Consider the following 10852-nt stretch of genomic DNA (forward strand, 5'->3'; position numbering starts at 1 on the left):
TCATCAGCATATAGCCTGATAGAAGAAGAGACACAATCAGGGAGGTCATTGATGAAAATCAAGAACAGAAGCGGACCGAGGACTGTACCTTGGGGCACGTATAACTTGCTGTGTACGCCCTTTAAGAAAGCCCTTTATCCATGAGAGTAAGTAAGTGACCTCGAACTCCATAGTGGTTCAATTTAAGAAGGAGACGCTCATGAGGCACTCGGTCGAAGGCCTTTGAAAAGTCGAGAAGAATGTCATCGATATGTTGCTTGTCTCTGAGTCCTGTCACAAGGTCATGAACTGTTAATAGCAGTTGCGACTCACAAGATCGTCTCTTTCTAAAGCCAAACTGACAGTCTGTTGGGAGGTTGCATGTATCAAGGTGATGCATGATTTGGCTGTTTACGATATGCCCTGCAACCTTACAGATGATAGAGGTAAGGGAGATAGGTCTATAGTTCTCTGCCTTGTGTTTATCGCCCTTCTTGAAGATTGGTACAGCGTTGGCTGCTTTCCATGCATGAGGTATCTTTCCCTCCTTAACGATATGTTTAACAAGAGAGAGAGAGAGAGCTGGAGCTATCTCACTTGAGACTCCCTTAAGCAGGTAAGCAGGAAGGTCGTCAGGACCACAGACTGTATGTGGTTTCAGGTTGGCAAGAAGTTTCCTTACAACTTCACTGTCAATAACAAAGGCAGAAACTGAAGGATGTGGACTTTCTCCAAGGTCTGATAGATGTGATGAGTCTTCCTTGGTAAAGACCGAGGTGAATTGGTCATTCAGTAAGTTTGCCTTGGCTGAGGAGTCACGCTGGAGTACACCGTCCTCCAGCAGGGGTGCAACACCTGTGTTTTCACATCGCATGTTCTTGATGTAGGACCAGAATCTTTTGGGTTTACATATACCTTCATTACAGAGCATGTCTCGTATGTAAGCATGATAGGCAGATCTGCATTCACTTTGCATGACCTTCTTGAGATTGTAGTATCTGTCCCAATTTTCGGCTCTGTGAGATTTGCGTGCGGTGTTGTAGGCTCGTTTCTTTCTCCTAGATAAGGTTTTCAGGTGTTGATTTATCCATGGTTGGCTGAAGAGAGAAGAGTACTCGGAAGGAAACATGGTGTCCATCACCTTGTGGAGCTCAGAAGATATCTGTTCCCACATATCGTCAACGTTGGTGTTGTTGACATTAGATTGGACAAACGCCTTCCCAAATGACATAATTTCTGACTTGATACAGTCAAAATCAGCTTTTCTCCATAAAACAGATTTTCCGACGGACTCGTTTCAGTTTCTTTGCACGAACATCAGATATTGCGAGGATCCTATCATGATCGCTTACTCCTGGCAAGGGTACGCATTTGCTGATCAGCGCTGGCCTATTCGTCAAGAACAAATCAAGTGTTCTGTCCCTGCGGGTTGGAAAGTTAACAATTTGTGACAGATCGACATCATTGAAGGTGTACATAAAACAATCATTCAGTACAGCAGTGTATTGGTGACCTTCAACTGATGCAGTGTTCCAATTAATGTTGGGAAGATTGAAATCCCCGCTGACCCAGACTACTGCTGAAGGATTACTGATCGTAATCTGTTGGATTGCTTGGAACAGAGACTGAGCATAGACCAGGGGCAGTCTTCAGGAGTGAAGACGGACAATCAACCTGTCCGAAATGTCGAGTCTCTCTACTACTCATCATCTCTACTCGCCGACTCAAGCCAGCATCTCCTCATCAGCTCTACTACTCAAGCTGTTCTCCTCAACATTCCTTCTGGTTTACAGTCCTTTTCAGGACTATTTTCAAGAAAGAATACTCTACTCTCAAATCTCCACTTTCTCGCCTATCCACTTCTTCTATCCACTGTTTCTATAACACTCCACATGGTGTACCGTAAACCACATCAGCAATAGATCATTCTTGGTGGCAAGAAGAACACCTCCATAACCATCATGCCTATCTTTTCTGATGGGTGTGTTGTTACCTGGTGGGATCATTTCAGAGTTCAACAAAGTTGGTTTCAGCCAGGTTTCATTGGCAACAATTACGTCTGGGGGGTATTCTGAAAAGTCTCGTAAGTTTCCACTTAAATTTCCTTTTAAGTTACCCATTTAATGGAGCGCTAATGTACCTCCAAATTCGTATTCTGAAAACTCTATTAGCGCTCAATTAAGTCCCTTTAGGCCACTCCCCTACTGAGCAGAATTAGCCAATCAAATGCGCTTTTACAACGTAAAAATTTCTCTTAGCGCGCAGTGTCTCTTCACTTTGCTGCCTTGCAGCGCAGCGCCCGGCAGCTGCAGGTGCACTGCACCACGATCTTGATAAAAAGATTTTTTGCTGAAATGCTAAAGCAATGCTAAAGCATTTGCATCTGTGATAAGAGGTTCGTTATGTTGTTGAAATTAACTGTTGTCTTTTCCCTTTCTCTCTCATTTATTGTACCTTCGTGCTTTTCTCTATTTTTCGAACGCTTTCTGATTTTCACATCCCCCTATTTGAATCCATTTGTAGCTTTCTTTCTTTTTCTTTTTTTTTACAATATTTTATTTGCCTCTGTCTCGGGGCCATGATGAGGGGGGGGTTCTTCTTGAACTTAATTCCTACTTGTTTTAAAAACTACATACTTTTTTCATTTATATGAGAAATCTTCTCCAACAAAATTTTAATAAACATATTTTAAAAATCAACAAGCATTATTTAAAAAGATAGCCGAAATTTTATTAAAATTTAATGTACAAACGTTATGACATTTATAGGTTTTTATAGGTGGGGAAACCGATGGCATCACTCACTATTTTTTTCTTTTGTATTTTATTCTATATTTGTTTAAATATTAAAGGGGTCTATGCTTATTTTTCATTGTCAGAAACAAGGTTTAATTCACCCCTGCACATTGCTGCATCTACCGAGATTGGCAATTTCATTATTGTCAAAAAAAAGTGTGCAAAAACAAATAGTTTATGAAGCTAGAAAATGTAGAAAAATAATAGTCATATTTCTTATAAGTACGCAATTTCTTTCTCCTTTTTCCCCTTTTCTAATTTCTTTATTAACAAATATAGTCCCTATTCCTTATTTTACTTGTTTCTATATACCACATTTTCCCCTTTATTCTATTCCCTTTTTAGCTCTCTCCTTTATTCTCTTCCTTCCTTCTTCCTTCCTCCTAGTATTAAACCAATTTGATGATATCTATACGAAATGAAAGCAACATTTAGCAAGATATGATGAGACTTAATGGACCTCTTATCACCATTATCTTTCCCCACTGGAAAGTCCGCTAATTGAGCGCTATGAGACTTTTCAGAATACCAAAAGTCTCGTAACTCCTCAATTAAGTCTTCGCGCGGTCATAACGCGTATGGTCAGTTCCCCCATGTCTGCGCGGTCTCCCAAGTCTGCGCACCCGCGTATCTGCGCGATTCTAGTAAAAGAATATACGCAACGAACACAAACTTTGCACATTCAATGCATAGACAGGTATTCATAAAAAAATCCGACTCAAAATGGTGGAAAAATAATGAATTCAGGGCATTTCATGTGACGGTCTCAAAATGCAGCCTTTTGTCATCAAAATTCCCGAATCGTGTGCAAAGTGAATGAGTGCGCAGACATGGGGTACCATTTTTTTTCAATCTGAAAATGACTGCCCGAGGTTTTATCCAAGAAAATCATATATTTCTTTCAAATTTTTATGAGATATTTGGCACACTAACTCATTATGATGTAAGGAACATTATCAACTTAAAGATTTTGTGAAATAAGAAGAAATTCATGTTAAATCTTAACTCAAATTGTTAGGTGCGCAGACTTGGGGCCCACCATCATACTATTGCAAGTGCGCGCAACGCAAACCTGCCAAATAAGGAAAGGGCACTTAAGTGACTTCAGAATACCAAAATGCTAATTGACCGCTAATTGAGCTTTCAGAATACCGCCCCCGGTTGACAACTTTCCACCGCTTCCCAGAGGGCTTCTCTTTTGGCACACATGGATTGCAGATTAACGGACAGGACATTCAACGGTCTTGCTATGTTCTTCCTCCTTTTCGAGTTGCCTTTTTTAGGAGAAGACTGGTACAAGGGAGATCCAGAATTGGGTGCAGGTTGTCTTCTTCTCAAGGGTGAATGAGTAGATGAGAGCTTTGAATCATCACTGCCCATGCTTGACGTACATGTAGAGTTGTCCATGTCCGATAATACCTGAAACTGGTTTTCAGAATCACTTAAGAGTCAAGTAGGGAGAGGGAGTAATTAGGGGAATCACAAGTCGCACAGATCCAACTGACATTCGATTTGTTGATTCTATCATACGATTCCGATGACATTCCCATGCAGTCTGTGTGATACCAGGTGTTACAGGAACCACATGCAACCGCCATTCTGGTCTTTGACCAGCGTACTGCTTTCTTGCATACTCCACAAGGAAAGTTTGAAGTGTAAGGACCTGGATTAATTTCCGTGTCATGCGAGTGAGGTATCAAAAGGACTGATAGATATAGTGATACAGAACCTTCTTTGGGGTTTGGCTTGAACCTCCTGGTAGACAGGCTTAGTACTGAAGAAGCTCGGGACGCTTGAAGAAACATATGGCTTGTAATCGGTGCACAAATGAGAGTTACCGGGTAACAGAAGTTTGCATAATTTATGTCTCTGTTTGTTGAAGTTGGGAGATCAGAGTCTACAGCTGAATATGTACTAAGTGGCTCAACTGAGAAAATGTTGGAGAGCATAACAGGCAATAAAAGTAGCCCTGCAAAAACCTGCCAGTTCACCATGATGACTACACACTTGGCAGCTGTAGATCAGTATGTAAAGTTATTCGGTTCCAATGTTAATCAGCCGCTACTGATGCTCGCTCAGATATATCATGACCAGACAGACTCAAGCAGAGACAAAAATAAATACATGTCCAACTTACATTAGTAACTAATCCACATGAAAAGGAGTCCTTAGGCTAAGCTTTTCTCTTGTAATGAAGGTTTAAATAAGCTGGCACGATTCGACAGGACAATTCCTCTCCAGATAATGACTGAAAATATTCCAAAATAACATTACAGATGAGTAATCAGGGTAGCTTTCATCTCTGAAGTGAAATCACAGTTAAGTCGGTTTCCAACTCAAGAAGATATATATGGGAATACACAAGACTCAAATTTCCAAGATTGCTGCTGGGTAGGTTGTGAGCCTGTGAAGGGTCCTAACTGAGGAATCCAGAAAATTGCCTAACACAGCACGAAATCTGCTACATCTTGGAACATTCCTGACAAAACTCACTATGCCTTAAATATAGAGCAAGATTTCACAACTTGCAGAAAAAAGGCGAAATGTATAGTAAGGTGAAGAGCACAAAAAAGTCATGTGTTCCGGTGATCGCGCCGTCCAGTCTTTAAAGCTGTATAACGCTTCATTTCTAATTATACTTCTATCAGTACCAATATAAATGAATCAATCTTGCACTGTATCAAACTTGCATCAACCTTCTGAATTTCTCCATGTCGTGCACTTATTTAAATCATAATAGTACATCAACCTCACCGTGTGCAAACGTTTGTTTTTATTCTTTCATTCATGTGCATTTTGTTCACGTGCCGTAATCTACATTACATAATAACAATTTGAATTTGCGAATCAACATTGCGTCGGCAACTGAAATGTAATGTACATCGGCCTGATGTAATGTACACACATTGAGTTATCTATCATGGTTCTGTGCTTATTGAATGTAGATAATGTTATCATTGAAAGTTTAATTATCCTTAATTATCACTATGTTAGATCATTAAATACCTCCTTTCTGCCTTCTTATGTGTATATTGAAACTCACGATACAGTAATTTGGCACTTCAAATAATCACACTTAAATCCCATGAAATTACAATTAGATAGGTTGTATAGATAATTGAACTATTTAACCTCAAGAGAAAATGCTCGCATACTCACATCATTGGGCTTTTATGCAATTTTAAACCAAAATCAATGGCATCGTTGGGCAACAAAACAACTCCTCTAAACTCAGAATTTCTAGCAGCAATCTTCGGCTGCTTGATAAATTCATGTTCATTGCATGATTTTGGACGAAATTTCTATTGTCCTCTTTGATAAATGAATACAATTTTAGCATTCATCTTAAAGTTGACAAGGTTAAGTACACTTTTAGGTGTCTAAATTCACTACTTCTTTACCATCTTCATTTTTCATGAATGGTTATACATTTGTTTCATGCCCTGATGAATTTATATTTAGAGCAAAAATATTATATTTTGATGAATGCTTTCGATATATTCGTCATAATGTTCATAAGGTGTGAAACAGTTTTAGCGTTCTAAATTTCACTGCTTTTTCGCATTGTCATTGTTCTCATAGTTAGTATACATGGTTGTGCATTTGTTATATGCCCTTAATAAACTTAGGTTCATCGATTTAAAAATCAATCCTTATCATTGTTCTTTTTTTATGAATTTCAAGACTTCACCGATCGTGCAGCAACGATGATGATTACCATGACAAAGCGAAGGAATTCTTCCGCAGAAGGGGTTACCCGGAAGATGTTATTTTAAGTGCTGTACGCAAGGCCTCCAAGTTGACACGTCAGCAAGCTCTTCAGGAGAGAACTCGTCAAAAAACTAAGTGATGACCACCCCCAGACAGTCAAACTCGTCTCCAAAGTCATGAGCAATACCTCTATCCTTGAAAAAGACAATGAAGGGAAGAGGATATTCAATGAAGAACCAATTTTTGCCTACAAAAAAGACAAGAGTTTGAGGGACCTACTCGTTCACTCCAGAATGAAACCACTTGCAGTCAATCAAACCCAGCGGCAAGGAACAATATCTTGCACAAGACGAAGGTGCAACACGTGCCGTTTTGTTTCTGATTGCACTCTGCTGAATGGCACGTGGCAAATAAGGGAAGATTTTACCTGTACCTCCACCAACCTGATTTATACCATCGTCTGCTCTCGCTGTGACTCTATATTGGGAAAACCAAGCGTAGGATGGCCGACAGAGCTACTGAACACCTAAGGTCCAATTAGACTCAACACTCAAGGTCATCCTGTGGCCCGTCACTTCAATGTGCCAGGACACACCATAGATGACTTGAATATCTTCGGAATTCTATCTCGCAAAGGAAGTGATGAGGACAGAAAGCTTTTGGAAGAGAAGATTATCCATCGCCTTGGATGTCTCCAACCCAATGGACTCGATGTTTCTTTCCACTAATTTCGTCTGACCTAGATATTTCTTTTATTATTCTTTTACTTCCTTTTTCTTTTATTTTCTTCTCCTTGTATTTCTTTCCTTTTCTCTTTTCTTTTTCCTTGTTTTTTTTTCTTTCTCCCCTACCTCCCGCTCTCTCTCTCTCTCTTTCTTTCTTCATTTCTTTCAGTCTCTAACGCTCTCTCTCTTTTCGTCACTTTCTCCTTTTCTCTCTATCTACCTCTCCTACTGTCTTTTTTCGTTTCCCCTTTATGACGTATCTTTTTCGTCATCCTTTATGCGCTTTTGCTAACTGTTTTGGATACGCGCATCTTTATGATGCATTATTTTGCGGCAATCTAATAAATTTGTCATAACTTGACAAAGCCCTATGGGCGAAAATTCGTTTAAATATTATTGTCCACGTAGTTTTTATACTTGTCTTTGTTTGAACCTACTTATAATCTCCGAGCAAATCATTTGAAATTATTCTATATATATATGTATATATATATATATATGTGTGTGTGTGTGTGTGTGTGTGTGTGTGTGTAAAGCTTTACATGTACAACAGCTTTTGGCAACTCTTTTTTATTTAAATATTGTAAAGAAATGGATGAAGAGAACAATGGTAGGCGTAGCTTAAATCAAGGTTCCCCAGAGCTATCTACCCTTTGGAAAAATTGGTGATGCCGAAAAAATGTCTCTGCCGGGAATCGAACCCGGGCCCCCAGCTTTGAACGCCGGTGCCTTAACCACTAGACCACAGAGACGGGTTAATGGTTAGGGCGAGCCAGATCCGATTGACCGTCAGATAGACAGATTTTCGACACTATACCAATTATATTTTCCTTTGTCGGGTGAAGGTGATTTTTGAACAATGACAAGCCGCCATGCCTCAGCTGGATCGAAGCTATTGCTTTGATACAGTACACGTATGGGAGAAGAAATACAAATGTGTAAAGCTTTACATGTACAACAGCTTTTGGCAACTCTTTTTTATTTAAATATTGTAAAGAAATGGATGAAGAGAACAATGGTAGGCGTAGCTTAAATCAAGGTTCCCCAGAGCTATCTACCCTTTGGAAAAATTGGTGATGCCGAAAAAATGTCTCTGCCGGGAATCGAACCGGGCCCCAAGCTTTGAACGCCGGTGCCTCAACCACTAGACCACAAAGACGGGTTAATGGTTAGGGCGAGCCAGATCCGATTGACCGTCACACAGACAGGTCTAGTGGTTAAGGTACCGCGTTCAAAGCTGGGGGCCCGGGTTCGATTCCCGGCAGACATTTTTTAGGCATCACCAATTTTTCCAAAGGGTAGATAGCACAGGGAAACCTTGATTTAAGCTACGCCTACCATTGTTTTCTTTATCCATTTCTTTATATATATATATATATATATATATATATATATATATATATATATATATATTTATATACATATATATATATATATATATATATATATATATATATATAGATATGGATGCATTTCATGGTCTGGTGGTTCTTCGTTCTTTTTTTGTGGTGGCAAGTGCTAATTAGCTCTGACCTTCGGCTCAAGCATGAACGAAACTTTTTTTTTAATTACATTTGAAAGATAAGACCTAAGAGCACCTATTAACACCAAAATATAGATATCATAATTTGGAACAAAAGATTTATAGACTTTTAAAATCTGTCCCGTTTTTTAATGCGTACTGTATATATAAAATATATATATATATATATACACACACACACATATATATGAATATGGATGTCTTAATACCCATACTTTTATTCCGATTCACATTATTGCCTTCTTTAAAAAGATTAATTTTGAAGTCAAAATCATTACACCTCACTCAGTCGATTCTTAATACCCACAATTTTACTTGGTTGTCATTATTACATTCGTTACAATAATAGAATTGTCGCCCGAGTACGCTATGACTCTACTTTGACTAACCAACTACTGGAGAAAATAAAATACAATACGCTAAATATATATTATTCAAGCCAATTTTCAAAGGATAGTAGTTGAATACATAATTGTTTGATTATAAAAAGCGAAAATTGATTTAGATAACATGTAACAAAGTTCGATATTATACCTTAAAGTTAAATAAAAATTTCATTAGCACATGTTGCATTTCTAAAGAGTAATTTTCCGGAATATTCAATAAAGATGGGCGACTATAATGAATTTCTTGGAAAAATATTACATGGTGATATTCTAGAAGACCTTATCTTTGCTGAGAACATTATATAAAAAATGATATCACGCCCCACACTCAGTTTTGGCGCACCTTTGCTCACTCCTGACCCACTGTGCGCCGACGGAATAGTGGTGCCTAATATAGTCTCGCTCTGCTATGCAGGCGAGTCAAAAAGGAACTCACCGGAAAGCATCGCCTGTTAATATGGGTTTCCTGCTATATATGACTGATTAAAAGATATAGAATTAAAATTGTAATTAACAAGGCTAAAATGATAATAATAATAGAATAACGAAGAATGACAAATAGATCGAGCTTTATAAGCTTTGTTGTGTGCTTATTCGCTATCTAAATGGTAGTTTCATTCGTGTAACTACGGTATTGAGACCGCTTCTCTCGTGATTGATATACATTTGGTTCATAATTTTTAGCATTCGTTATCTTCACGATTCATCTTCAGCAACACCACCAACATCTTTTTTTTTTCACTTTTCATGGCCACGAAGGATTATTTATTATTACTGGGGGTGATGTGGCAATGCTCAACATCCTCCGTGGACAGGGCCCTCTTCATTTTTTCCCTTTTCAACAAATGCGTTTTTCAATGTTATTTCGACAAATATCCCTTATCATAAGAGAAAACATATGTAACAAATTTGTTAACAAAAAAGGCGTAATTCCAAAAAAAAGCAAAAGCTGTGGCGAGATATGCCTGTGACAGAAATACAATGCAAATACAATACGAGAAAGGAACAAGGGAAAGGTAAATTCCGATAAAGGTGACACCACGCATTTATCCGACATTTTCATTAGATTCCATAATTGCAAAGTAATTAGTACTAAACAAGAAGAATTTCCATTCATGGAAAATGAATAAAATTACGTATACTTAGAGGTTATACAATTTTAATATTTGGGCACCATATGAAAGATATAGGCCTAAATGTAGTATTGTTTAAAATAAACGCTACAACCATGAATATATCGACGGAAGTTTTATTGTGCACTCGAAACAAAATATTATAAGAAACATATAGTATAGGCTTATATAAATCGTAGTAACACCAAACCATAGATTGAATGAAATAAACGCAGCATAACCTAAGTAACAAAAATATAGCGAATGCTTTAGAAATCCATTATTTGATAAAGACTTTTTGCGTAGTGGAACGTGGATGTGTGTGTGTGGGGGGGGGGGTATTGCCAACTGGAATTGTCCTATGTTTACATTAACAATAACGTATACTTTTTATTTTATGTAAAACTAAATATGTCCCGTTTAATTTCGATCACACATTTATTACCAATGCATTTGATTTTTGTTTACAATGTGAACAAGATGTCCCGTTTGTTAGTCGGTCAAATCTTGGGTTGGTCAGCTCTTCTAATAAAGTAATTTATCCTGGTGCATCATTTCACTAAACATGGTGTAGATGTGCCCGCTTTAAAGGTCAAGTCCA

The sequence above is a fragment of the Lytechinus variegatus genome, chromosome 19 (genome assembly GCF_018143015.1).
Source record: "Lytechinus variegatus isolate NC3 chromosome 19, Lvar_3.0, whole genome shotgun sequence".
In the NCBI taxonomy this organism is placed as follows: Eukaryota; Metazoa; Echinodermata; class Echinoidea; order Temnopleuroida; family Toxopneustidae; genus Lytechinus; species Lytechinus variegatus.